General features: G+C 39.9%; 1 protein-coding gene across 35 annotated transcripts in view; it reads left to right on the forward strand.

Annotated features, from left to right (window-relative positions):
- ZBTB20 (zinc finger and BTB domain containing 20) overlaps positions 1-13,959 on the forward strand; it is a 781,647-nt gene that overhangs the window by 477,950 nt on the left and 289,738 nt on the right. The window contains exon 1 of one of the 35 annotated variants that reach the window (XM_077884704.1): positions 890-1,193. The exons of 33 other annotated variants lie outside the window; for them this stretch is intronic. The gene's annotated coding sequence lies outside the window, so the exon portion shown is untranslated. Of the gene's footprint in view, positions 1-889; positions 1,194-1,223; positions 1,952-13,959 lie in introns of those variants that run through there. One more of the 35 variants, XM_077884701.1, reaches the window with a different exon arrangement.

Raw genomic sequence — 13,959 nt, forward strand, 5'->3', positions numbered from 1 at the left:
ATTGCTTTCTTCCTTATTAGGAGGCCAGCACTCTTATTTGCTGGTAATTCTCGGTCTCCACCTCAATCTCCTTATCCAGATATGGTTCCTCTAAGGTTGTTTCAGATACTAAGATATTTCCCTATCTGGTGGCTCATAGGGTGGGTTTGCCTCCTCCCAATCAAAATGTCTATTACTGACTGATTTATTTTATGTTGTTTTCCCCTCTGATATTTTGCTTTCCCTCTCCCCTTGCTATATTATGGCAATACTGAATGGGGAGAGATGTTGGAAGGTCCTGTTGCTGGGAAGCCTCTATTTCTGATGACCCCATTGAGTAGAAATACAGACACCATGTCATATTCCTTTGTCATCATTGAGCTTGGTCCCCTCTTTTCTCTGTTCTTCCCTGCCTCCACCCAAGCTCAACTTAAGGAGGACCTCTCTTTAGCCATTTTGTGACCAGTATTTTGCAAGTTATACAAAGACACTGTGGACTCAAATGTACATCTTTGAGATCAGTTCTTTATTTATAATTACATTCTTGTATTGGAGCGTGAGGCTTCTTCTTGTTATTTAACTGCAGTGCTTTGCTTTTATTTGCTTGTTTTGCTACTTACCAAATTGGGAAAGCAACACCCAAATGCCAAGATAGTATATAGGGTAACCACTGTTTCTTAAATCAAGTTCAGGAGCGCATGGGAAAAAAAGGTATTCCAAAAATCTTAACGAATCCCTCTTCTCCTCCGGGGCTCTCACGGTGCCCTTTTTTTTTTTTTTTTTTTTTCCGCCTGTGGTACTCTGATTTGTTCTTGTTATGTTTGGTAGGCGGCTGTTCGAAGTTTATCCCTTGCTGCTTCTTTTTCTACAATCCTCCAGCCCCCCCCCCCCCCCCCCCCCGCCCCGAGCTGATGAGGCTCTTTCATTTTGACCTGCAGTATCTCCGTGTATTGCAGAGCTTAGCCCTGCCATCTAGACTGCCTTTCTGCTTCATTTTGCTCCTGACCTAAACCCCCCTGCTATTCCAGGCCTGGCCTCTCATGACCAGAGACTGCTGACTCATCCTGGCCTGTGCCAAGCTGTGCAGTCGCTTAGCGATGTGGACAGGAGTCGAAGGACTAGAATGAGATCACTGAACTCATTTCACTTGTTGCTTACGGTACAGTCCAGCATGAGCTGGAAATGTAGGAACCTCAGCCTCCCGAGCAGAAAGAGTAAGTAGATTACACACACTGCATCACCAAGTCCTCAACAAGCAGTGGTCGGGTGGTGGGTGGGGGCTGGCTTTCTCATGGCCGTGGCCAGGGCATTCCGGTTCATCAGGAGTGTTCCTTTGTCCTCTCTTCTTCCTCTCCTCCACAGTCGTACCCTCCCCCGCTTCCCTGAACTTCCCTTCTGAAAATGTCCGGATGGCACAGCAATGATCTGGGCAGAAATGAAATTTTGCTAATAAGCAGCCTGTGCAAGAAATCCTGGAACAGTGACACTGTTGAAACTGCTTCGTTTAGTTTGTCTACTGGGAACTCACATGAACTTCCCAACAGAATTCAAGGGGATGAAAAAATCATTTTGGTGGTTTTTTTTTTTTTTTTTTTTTCTTGATTCTCTTTTTCTTTCTGTTTTGAGGGAGGTAGTTTCAGGAGACATGGCTGCATTCTGGTGTGGTGTAAAGTTTTCCGTCGGGAGACAATAATGTACATTCCTCTGGCAGGACGGGATGGGGTTTTTTTTGTTTCTCTTGCTGTTGTTTATTTATAAGACATTTCCTCTCAGTTAGTGGAAGTTAGATCGTAAGAGGCTCCAGTGATTTTCCTTCCACCTCCCCTCCCTAATTTCTGTGCTTCAGCACTCTGGAACACTGTGAACTCGACAAACTAATCAGAGCAGGGAGCTTAGCAGCCAGGCCTGGACACTCTCAAGAGACTGTGCTGATTCTCAGTCGACACTCCTTGGATCAGGAACCACAGTCCTGGTGAGTGGTGAGGTTCCAGAATTTGATGTGTCAAGGATTCTATTCTTGGTGTCTCTGAGGCAGTCAGGAAATAAAGGGTGTTTAAAAAAAAAAAACAATTTTTTTTTAAAACGCTACCAAACAATCCAACGGAATGATGAGGATTTTAGTGTGCACAGCTGAGAGCACTCTATGTACAAGGGCAGAGCCTTGAGTCCGTTCTCAGGAGGATCCTGCAGGCATAGGTTTCATGCTGCCACCGATGGATGTCAGCCTTGACATGCCTAGCAAACATGCTTGTGGGAGGAGGAAGGTAGGTGAGTGTGTGAGGGCAGGGAGGTAGCTCTCGGGGTGGTAAGAAGGGGAAATGAAAGTGGGATTCATCGTTCATCTGGAGTTTCTCTCTACCAACTTCACGCATCTCTATTCTGGACATTTACATTCTGCTCAGAATACTTACGTACCCAGCTAAGCAGGAAAGAAAAGTGGATGCATAGCCAAGGAATATTGTTAATACTGTTCTTCTAAAGATCATTTTACTAAGAGCTGGTTGCTTTTAAATGTGAGGGAACCTCCCCTCATCCGACCTTTGGAAAATATAATTTGTCACACCCTCTTCTTTATTCTTCTGCATTCAGGATATCGAATAGAAGAATGCAGTGAGAATCCTTATTTGGTTCCAGGGAAATTTATCATCCTGACCTAGGAAAACTAGATGACGGTCCTCGCAGTATTAAACCCAAATATAGTATTGTCCTCAATTATAAGAGACTCTGATTGAGTGTGCTCTGGGAAGTTGTCGAAGGAATGGAATGGGGGTGGTTGCATCCTGTTTGATACGAGACTAGCAGAGGAGTCAACAGATAAGCTTTCAGAGGCAATATGTGCCTTCCGTGTCCTTACTGATAACTCACGCTCTCCCCGGAAGTGTAATTTCAGCTGCAATGTATGTTTGCCCTTTGCCATCAGGTACCTACTTAGCTGCTCTTTCAAAGGGATTTCATCTTACCATGTTTTCTTGTCTTCTTTCCAATTTCAGGAATCTGGCATATTCTGAAATATTAAAAGTGGAAAAAAAAAACAAAAACAAAAAAACATGGTGGCCATAAAAGCATTTGACTGTGTGGCACCATCTGAAGTAAATTGCTCTTTGGAAAGAGGGAGGAGCCTTTGATGTTTCCAATATGGTTCTCATAGGCTAAAACTTTCAAGAACCACAACCCAGCCTAAGGGGCACTTACTCGATGTTCTTAAATATTTGGAAAGAGATGTTATTTTATTGTTTTAGTTGTCCTTGCTATTAACACGTTGCCAGTAGATTCCTCCTAAAAGTTAAAAATGCTTTAGCAATAGTTGATTTTACATTGAACCAGATGTGTATTGTGTGTGCCTGTTGTGTGCTCTCTTGTCCAAGTTGGTGCAATCATCCAACATATTCCATTGGTACTTAGCTTTGGAATTTTGTTTGCTACACTGAACGATTCAGATTCTTACCCGGAGAACTCACACATGCTCGTGTATCCCAGGTTCTCTACAGAGACTGACCCCTGCTACAGCCTCATCGAGGTCCGTCATGACCTCCAGAACAGAGTCAGGTTCCTAACACAGTACCTATAATTTGTGAGGCACATCAAATTCCTTACCTATCACTGTGACAGGAAGCAGTCTCCACATTTTATTAGGAAGAGGATGATAAACACTTCTGATGTATGTAATGGTAAAGTTTGACTCTTTCAATTATAGGCATGCTAATTACACCCATACTATTTGTGTGTTGAATGTATCTGAGGGGTTTTTCATTAGGCTCTTATTTTCTTAAGAAAGGAATTGAATAGGCAAGTGGTGTTAAAATTTTTAAAATATGGTATAAAAAATGTAACTAGCTTTTAGCCCATTACCACCAAGACCCAAGCAGGAGGTTGTGCTTCCCTCAGTTAACACTCAGGCTGCAGACTCCCAGAATTACCTGTAAGTCTCTGGAAGGATGTCTATTAGGACTACACCAAAGGCAGACTGGATCTCTGATACTTTGAGAACATTTGGATGTTGAAACCTCCTACGTCTGATATATAAAATTTTCTGAGCATCTTTAAGCAGAGAATAGGTAAACATGAATATCTAAGAGTGTATCCCAAGAGATGACATTTTAAAAATATAACCCGCCAGAGAGATTTTCTGTATTATTGGCAAGATCTGGAGGTCCACGTGGCTGAGGAAGAATTCAATGGCTAAATTGGAGCAAATAAGTCAGAATACGATCAGTACATCTCTGAGAGGCAGGATAATGATGTATATCTTTCTGCTTAAGTTCTTGTATTAATACCTCCTCTTTTTTCAATGCCTGTGTCATAAACCCTGCTAGTGTACTATCAGTAATTCAGTTTTTCAGTGCTCATCTTGAAAAATTGTAATGACATTTTAGAGGATGCATGCTTTAAAAAATGTGTATTTTCTTGCATGCGCGTTTTAGCCATAAGCACTTCCTGCATGTTACATTCATTTTAATTAGGCAATCACAATTAGATAAAAATGACATTGCTAAATAACAGAATTATGATGACACCAATAAGAAATTATTCTTGATTATTTATGTAAAAATGCTTTTTGATATTTGTGATTCTTTTAAAAAGATCTATATTTTCAGTGGTAAAAAGGAGTTGACTCATTGTATCATGTGACTGTGTATGTATGTTAGCTTGTAAGTGCATAGATACTTGCATCATGACGTACCAATACTCAACTATTAAAAATATGACCAACTAGGACCTAGGCTTACTTGCCTTTGAATTCAGTCAGACGTTTTGCAAATTGACCTTATGTGAAATGTGGTTGACATTTTATCACACTGACAAGACAGAAATTTTGTACGAATATTTATGAACAGTATCTGCAAAAAGTGGGACTCAGTTATTAGCCAATAAGATTAGTAATTATCCTTCATCAATATACATGTTAGATTATAAACCTAAATTCTATTATGTACAATCTCAAAATAATAATTGCTGTATCTATAAAGTAGTTAAAATTAAGTAGAAAGAAATTAAATTGCTATTAATTATCTTAAAATTGAGGGCATATTTAATGAATTCGCTTTATTTTATAAGAATGAATTTATATACAAATGTCCCAATTTATTCCAGTTTCTCAGTTACTTAGCTGTACGTTAAATATGTTGATGCTGTATTTACGTATCAGCATCAGCGACTATAACCTTCCAGATACCTTTTCAAGACCCTCAGGCATGTTATATCCTTGTTAAGTCACACTTTTTTCCCTAAAGCTATTTATGATAACCAAAACTAAAAGTTAACTTCCCCTTCTGACATGGGGGATAGCATTTAAAAACTCTCTAGCTTTCAGTTTGCACTTATCATATACTGCCTTGAACTGAAGTTTTTTGTAGGTATCAAACTACAGGTGGTTAGAAGGCAGGTAGTACATTTTATGTTTATCTCCCTCCCAACCAATGTCAGATTGCCTCAGTCTAAGTGAAGGATCAATGAATGGGTGATTAGTGAATATCTGTATGTCAGCGCATTGACAGTGTATATGTTTTATTTATCATAACAAAAGAAATAAGTCCAGAAAACAAATCAATAGATTCTTCTCTATCTGAACCCCTTAAGTTCCCGTATCAGATTTTCCAACAGCCCCTACAGCCATCTACTAAGATACCTTCTAAAATTTCTACAACGTATAGGGGAATTCTGATGGAACATGGGGTCTTAAGCTTGCAGTAATTCCATTCATTTTCCAAGACTCGTGAGGGTAGCCATATACCCAGCCTGTTGTGCTCATGCTCATGCAGTCTGAAAGGACCAGACTCACCCAGAACATGACCAAAAGTCTCTCTGGCTTGCCGATTACTCACATACAATCAATGGTTCCTCTTTTCCTCAAACCCAACATCTAAGGAGTGCAGGCTGATGTCAGATGTGGACAGGCATGAAGACTGCCTCTGAATGCCCTGTGAACTAGACAGAGGAGGGGTGGGCAGACAGACAACACAATAAAAACAGAGGCAAGAGGACAGGCAGCCAAATCATTTACCCTATCTTAACAGGTACTAATTAAATGCCCCTTCTTAGGCAAATAATAGCTGAAAACACTGCAATTGTTTCTCATGGATGAGTAGAGAAATTGGTGGGCTTTCTTTGTGCTGTTTCAATCATTAAGCCACAGAACACTAAGGCACCTTTAGTGCCCGGGGAACATCAGAGGAAAGGAGAAATCCCAGCACCTTACATGGCACCCTGACATGAATTACATTCAGGGAGTAACTTTATATACTACAAACCAACCCTCATAAACAATAACTGAAAGAAATCAAAATATTGTATAAAATGTGCTTTAATTAAGGCTGTTGTCAATGGTCAGTCAACTTGGCAATCCTCAAACTGCATCTAATTCTGCCTCCTACACTGAATTCTTTTCTGGAGCTTCTAATACATATAAACGAAATGTACTAGTTTCATTTTCATCTTTTTATGTTCCCTACTTATCCTTTAGTAAACTGAATTCCTAGATGTAAGCAGCCAGAGGGAGAAAGAGAAGTGATTCACATAATGGATAATTAACCCTTGAACAATGGAAAGTTAACTCTCCACAGACATGCCAAAAACTGAAATGTTTTGTTGTTGAATTTGTTCTCCTTTGGGTGTTAACACATTAAGGACCCCTCCATTAGCACAAACTTGGCATCAAACAACCTGTTCATCCTCAAGATACAAATGCCACACTCACCTTCCAGTTCATCCTGGCAGGATTTGTAGCCTGATGTCCTCTTGGGTAGCCATGTACAAACCACTCCGAGGGGCAAAATTGTATGAGTGCCTAATCCACTTTTGAAAGTGAAAGAAAAGGATCTGTCTATGAAAGGCACCTAATATGGAAAGACACAAATTGTAATAAAAGGTATTAGCACCTTGCACCTCCTGTTAATTGGCTTCCTAGTCAAGAGGAACCAAAATAGTGTAATAAATGTTAAAGCTACATCATGAACAGAGTGCAAAGAATTGTCTTTACCTTTTAATACTGAAATGAAAAGAGTAGCAAACCTTAAACTACCCATGCAGTCTTAATTTAGGCTCCTAACCTTTCAGTTACTCCGTTTGTCTAACGAGGATAATACTACCCACTCAGCTTACTTACTGGTGTTGTTATGAGGATCCGATTACAAAGACTGTTCCTTCAACACATTCATAAAGCAAGCGTGGATTTAACATTAATTCATTCACTCACTCATTTATTTATTAATTCAAGAAACATTTTGAACCCCTACTCTGTGTCAGGTATTATTCTAGAAACTAAAGACTGATGCATCTATTAACAAGTATTTATGGGGGAGCACATACTGCTCGAAAGCACCCAGAGCTTTTGCAAGGGCTGGGGTTCCTACAGTAAACAAAACAGACGGAAGTCTCTGTTTCCATAATGCTCACTTTTTAGTCAGGGAAGAAAAATGATAAGTACATATGTCAAATACATTACATTGGATAGTGATAACTGCTTTGGAGAAAAGTGAAGGAGGAAAGAGAGTGAGAATGTGTGTGTGTGAGGGGTGAGGGTGAAATTTTAAACTGGAGAGAGAGGGAATGCCTCATCGAGGAGGCAACATTTGAGAAAGAGGAAGAAGCAAATTTCATAGATAGCAAGGCAAGAGCACTTTTGACAGTGGAACCAAGTGCAAAGGTCCTGGACGAGAATGTACCTGGGAAGTGTGAGTGAGAACCGAGTAGACTTTGTGGCAGGATCAGAGTAGGCAAGGAGAAGCGTGGTAGGGAATAATGTAAGGGAGGCAGTGGGGCCTGGGCATGAGCGCTTTCATGTGCTCTTGAGAAGGCTTTAACTTTGTTGGCGACAATATAAAGATGAATAAGACATGACCCCAAGTTGCTCCACAGGAAAGACAGATAGGCAAGCAAGTTGGGATGATGCCATATGTGAAGTATCATAATTGAAGGATGTTCAAAGAACCTTGGAGGCACAAAAGAGTGTGTTCAGCTAAATGTAGCTTGGGCAAAGGGTCTGGGAAAGCTCCACAGAAGAGCTACTGAATCCATGTTGGGCTCTAAAGGATTTTGCCAGATGGTCCAAGGGAGGGAAGTCACTTCCATAGGAAATAGTGTGGCAGAGTCAGGGATCAGTGTCACTGCTGTTTTAGCAGAGGAGTGGTGAGAAATGAGGCTGTAGATGTAGTCAGGGAACAGTCATGTTGGGCCCTGATCACCATGCAAAGAAGTTTTAACTTCATCTTGAGGCATTTGGGGAGCCATTGAAAGTTTTAAGTAGAGAAGGTTAAATGATCAAATTGTGTTATGGAAGATCGCCCTGGCAGTAGGCTGGAGGATGGATTGGAGGAATGGGAGGATGGAGGCAGGAAAATGAGTTAGGAGGCAACTGAAATTGTTCAGACAGGAAACAATGAAGCCCTGAACTAGGACAGTAACTGTGGGAATAGAGAGAAGGAGACACGTTCAAGAGATAAGAGGCAGAATGAGCACAATTTAATAACCTTTGGGCTGGGCATCGAGAGAAGAAGGCATTTTGGATTGCTCCCAGGTTTCCACCTCGCACAGCATAGCAAGGGAGGCTACGAGGAGGAGGAGCAGGTTTTGTAGTCTAGGGAAGATGATAAATTTGCTTTTGAATGTGTTTATTTTGAGATGTCAGGGGGGCATCCGGACTTCTGGTAGGCTGTTGGATTTAGTCAGGAAAGCTGAAGATAGGTCAGGGAGAGACATAAGTTGGGCAGTCATCTAAATTGTCAGCATCACAGTAGCAGTGAAAATTATTGAGTGGACTTTTCTCAAGGAAAATTTATTGACAGAAAGCAAAAGGGAGCAGATCCTTAGAGTATACCACATTTATGGAACAGCGAGAGGAAGAGGAGCCTTAGAGAAGATGATTATTGTGAGCAACTATTAGAAGCCAGTCGTTGTGCCAAATGGTGGGGGAACCCATTGTGTGACTGGCACCCAGATTCTGCCCCGGAAATACCTGCAGTTTGTACAAATGTAAGAGGCTATCGTTACCGTCACCAGCAGCCATGGGACGGTGCTAACAGAGGAAATGCCCGTGCGTAACAGAGAAAGTCGTGTGGAATACTCAATTAGCATCAGGGGAGATCATCATAAAGGCAGAATCGTAGAACGCTTGCTGCATGCATTTTCGCTATACAGTTCATTTCTGATTTCTCTAATACTTGTATGTGTATGTTCCACTGTTAGCATGGGTTCAAGCTATTGGCAAAACAAGCCAGGTGTAAATTATGGTAGAATTGAAATCGATAGCGCTTTGAAGCACTGGAGTGCCCAGTTCACATCAGGGCGTGCGTCTGTGTTCACTGAAACATGGCTATCAAGTGCACCCCGAGTCATTAGATGTGTTATCCAGTGAATAACAGCATAATGATATTTTAGCAGAGCAGCCTTATGATAAATTCTGCTTTAGTGAAACTCCATATACAGAGCAATTTCTCCTGGCCGTGTACATTGCATGGCAAAGAAAGGATATCCTGCTGCGTATCAGAAGGCTGTAATTTCATTTAGGGGTTCTATTGACATCGTAAACTGCAAGAGCAGAGCTCAAGTGGCTATTTAAGTCATAGGAACTTCAAGCTAAAATTACTGCCTGGTCCTAATCGCCACCTCCAGGGGACTCCTGCCTATACATATGTGCTTTATATTTCTACCTTTGTGTCTATAAATACTCAATCACTCCACGGGCTGAGGTGATAAGCTGTCCTAAAATATGACAGGTATGATTCACCTTTGTGGCTAGTGCAGGCAAAGGGGGAAAAGCAGCTATATTATTCATTGAAGGTCAAGTGCTAAAAGGGGCCAGAATCTCCTGACAAGTTCAGAGGTCCAGTGTTTCTATTTATCTGCTTCAAGATATTCTCTACCAAATTTAGGGTCCTGGTCTTCTAGCATGTTGAGGCTAGAAAGTAGGGATTTTTGGACTCACCTGTACAGCAGGGTTTGCAGCTTATAAGTCCTTGTCCTACTCTTTCCTCTCTTTGTTTTGATGCAGATCACTTACAAAAATAATAGTACTGAATAGTCCTAGCATCCAGGAAGATATGGGTTAATAGTGCCCAATGAAAGTGGTTCCCTAGATGTCTAAAGGGGACATTCTATCTTGAAATCTATCTTCTATCTTTCAGTCAAGCTGAAAATTGGAAGCCATATAATTGACTTGAATGTCTATGATGCTTTGCAATTTGATTCCAAGGAGACCCAAAAAGAAAGAGTCAAGGCTACCTATGGGGGGGGGGTTTGTTTGTTTGTTTGTTTTTAATGAAAATTTCATGTTGATAGCCCTATGTTAGCAATCAACTTTGTCAAGAGTAGACACCACAAAATTAGACACTGGAGTCCAAACTACTTCAGCCATTATGGTACTGATGTGTTTGTTGTTGTTGTTGTTGTTTGGTCATTCTCATTCCTGAGCTTGGGTTTCACTGCGCTGTCTTAATAAGAAATTTCAACAGAATTATTATGGTTAAGAAAATCACAGTAAGAAAAGAACTTATGATTCCTCATAAGGTAAATGTGTCCCACAGTCATCTTATTAACCCTCATGTCACCCTGTAGAGAAATGGATGTTGAAGTGGTAGAGAGCTGGACCCACACATGCGGGGTTGACTGAAATTAAAATTTTCACTTTCCATATTGACCTGCCTATTGTTCTACATCTTCACACAGTATTTCTTTATTGCTTAAATTGTATAATAAAAATTAAAGTCCACAAGAGCCAAATCTCTCTCATCTGTTGCCACTATACTTTCATTATATTCTTGAACAACATAATATGCCATTGTTAAATATTTCTGAGAAGGATTACTGCTCTAGTAAGAGTATCCTCGAATCATTTATATTTATGGGAATGTAAAAAGATATTATGTAGACATAGACAAGCTCTGACCTGAGATAGTACAATTCTTCTATTGTTCCTCTGGATTTAGGCAGCAGAGCAGAGTGATTAAGAGGGCCGACTGTCTGGGTTCTAGAACTCACTAGCTGTGTGAACTTGGAAAAAACTAATTCTCAGTGCCTCAGTTTCCTGATCTGTAAAATGGAGATGATGATACCATCATCAGAAAATTATTGTGGGGAGTAAATGGTCTAATGAATGTAAAATATTTCAACCAAGACCTGGGATACAGAAAGCACTCAGTAAACATTAGCTGCTGTTATAATCACAGTTATCATCCTCCTCATCATTTAGTCCTTTCCTATAAAGTCATGGTTAATACCTGTTAGGAAAAACCCTACACAAGTATGTGCATGCCCACATACACAAACACACATGCATCCATCCTATCCACCTAGGAAGGCTTGCTTACCCTCAGCTGTGAGATTAAGCTTCACCTTCATGTTCAGTGTCTTCTTAGGCAGAGAACATATGAGGAATTCATACTTCAGATGCAATGGGTTTGGTTCTAAGTTTAGCATTAATACTGGTTTCAAGTACTTGATGCAGAATTACTGAGATGCTGGGCTCACTCATATTACCTACTCACTCTGGTTGTCCTCATTCTATCACTTAAGTCCTTACTAAAGTATAGATTCTGCTAAGCACAGTCTAGTCCAGACCTATTGATCAGTTCACCATTACAGCTCAATAAATTATTATATCAGCTTAATAAATAAATGTAGGATAAATGAATGAATGAACAAATGTACTACTTCCAGCCTCTCCACTTGGGTCCTGATGTTCTAACTGCTGACCTCATTATCTACCTAAGTGACTGTATTTGCTATCTCTGACTATTATTCTCAGTCTTCCAGTCCAAACTCTCCCCAGTTATTTTTGCTTTCTTGTCTGATTTAAAACTCCCAATACTGACATCTGACAAATATAATAGGCCTACCCCTCTATCTGCTTCATTTTTTCCTTCATGGAACCATGAACACCATTTTTAGAATTATGTTCTTTATGCCTCTACCTATGCCTTTTTCCCATTTGAAATTTGAATTTTAATCTTACAAGTGGTTCATTATCCATTCACATTTTAATCTGATGTCCTTGATTCTAACCTTGATTTTGATCTTCATATGATTCTGTTAACATACCCCTTTCTGTATTTATTATATTTTAAGAAAAATATGCTTGTATCAATAAGAAGTAAGTAAAATTGATATCAAGCCCTCCCTATCTGTAAGAAATAGTATTCAACAACCTTGGCAGACTTTGCCTTGTATCATTTGCTACACTTCCCACAGTGGTCCTTATCTTAGCTCCTTGATGAATATTCAGAGGTCTTATATCCTGAATTTGGTCTCAATTGCCCTATAGCTGCTCTACCTCTAGGTTGGTTCTAACCACATCCAAATCTTAATTAATGTAAAATTTAATTGGGCAATGTTGGATTTTGTGTAGAGTGTGTTCAAATAGTAAGTATCACATGCGAGAGGGAGAGGAACTAACAGCAAAATGCAACATTGTTGTAGCCAATAAAGACCATTAACCATTATATGTTTATATATTTATTATGTTTCCGTTATTGTCACTACTTTTTTGAAAGGGAAAGAAGTACAATTTAAATTTAGAAACAAGTATGATGATAATCTTAATTAGCATCTGTCACAATAGTTAACAGTGTTACCAATTATCAAAGATACAATACCTGCTTACAGGGAGCTTATAGTTTGTATAGTCTTACTGCAGAGATTAGTAATTAGATCTAGAACTAATTAAGTGGAAATTACTAGTCTGTTATTGTGCACCAAAATAGGCAATAAAGAAAGTAGTCAATGCTACAAGAATTCACTTTGAGGTGGCCCTACTAGTATGTGGAAGGCTTCATAGTAGAGGGAGAGCTTTAGCTGTATAAGTATATATGTAAAAGCTGAACATTGAAGAATGAAGGGAAAGGATCTTTTGGGGAAGAAAGAAAGATAGACTGCCATACTATGATGTCAGAAACCAGAGGAGTACTGAGAATGAAGAAAACATTCAAACAAACAAGGTATGGCTGTGGGAATGAAGTTGGTGTGTACAGGAAGTGAAATTAGAGATGAGGTCGATGTTGGCGAAAATTAACATATGAATTTGGAAAGGCAGATGAAATCCAGAATTTATTCTTTGTGGGTGATGAGAACATACAGTAGTACAATTAAAACTCAGTAAGGGTTTGCTGAATACTTGAGCAAGCAAAAATAATGAAAGCAGTGTTTTAGGAGTTGACCTGGCTATAGTATACAGAATGGTTTGAGGATGATAAGTCTAGTCTGAGATGCCAGCTGGGAGAAGATTGCAGCCATTCAGACGTAGAACACTCAAAACTCAAATATAGTCATGACTGTGGAGATTTTTTTAAGGGGGGGGGGGCATATTTCAAAAACACATCAGCAGCACTCTCCTTAGTCTTTTCCCTACCAGCCCTAACCCTAGTCCATCACTTTTACTGGAAAATATCTCCTGACTATAGGATCCTCCTTCCCTTTTGGGTATATTTTAGTTAAGTTGGTTACTACTTATAAGGTAGAACAATATTGGAGAATGGACTCTCAGGGTCACTCAAGCTTCAGACCAGTGAGGCTTTATTATATGCCTGAACAACATAATATTCTCTCAAAGTTTGGTTGCTCAGGGAATAAGCTCAGGGAATGCACAGTCTCCTCTGGGTGCCCATTTATGAGTCCCAGATATGCACAACTCTGCAGGAAATCTCAAATATCATAAAGTTCTGATCTGCTCAGGGGGGATTCAGAAGGAAGTTTCTTTTGTTTTGTTTTGTTGTGTTGTGTTGTGTTCCATTCATCTCCATGTGCTTTTCTTCAGGAGAAAGTTTCTATAGAGTTTCAATGCCTGACTCATAAGTAACAATAGAACCTTTTCCCCCCATTTTCTCCCTTCCTTCTTCAGTTCAACCAGATCAACACCAAAAGACTATATCCTAGCAGAAATCTCGAGACCATCCCAAGCTTTGTCTTCACCCCAGAAACAGTCTCAGAGGTCCCAATGGTATTCTCATACTTTGTTGTGAGAAACAATGCTCATTCATTTGTCCTCCTTCACCC

This window comes from Canis aureus, chromosome 35, assembly GCF_053574225.1.
Source record: "Canis aureus isolate CA01 chromosome 35, VMU_Caureus_v.1.0, whole genome shotgun sequence".
In the NCBI taxonomy this organism is placed as follows: Eukaryota; Metazoa; Chordata; class Mammalia; order Carnivora; family Canidae; genus Canis; species Canis aureus.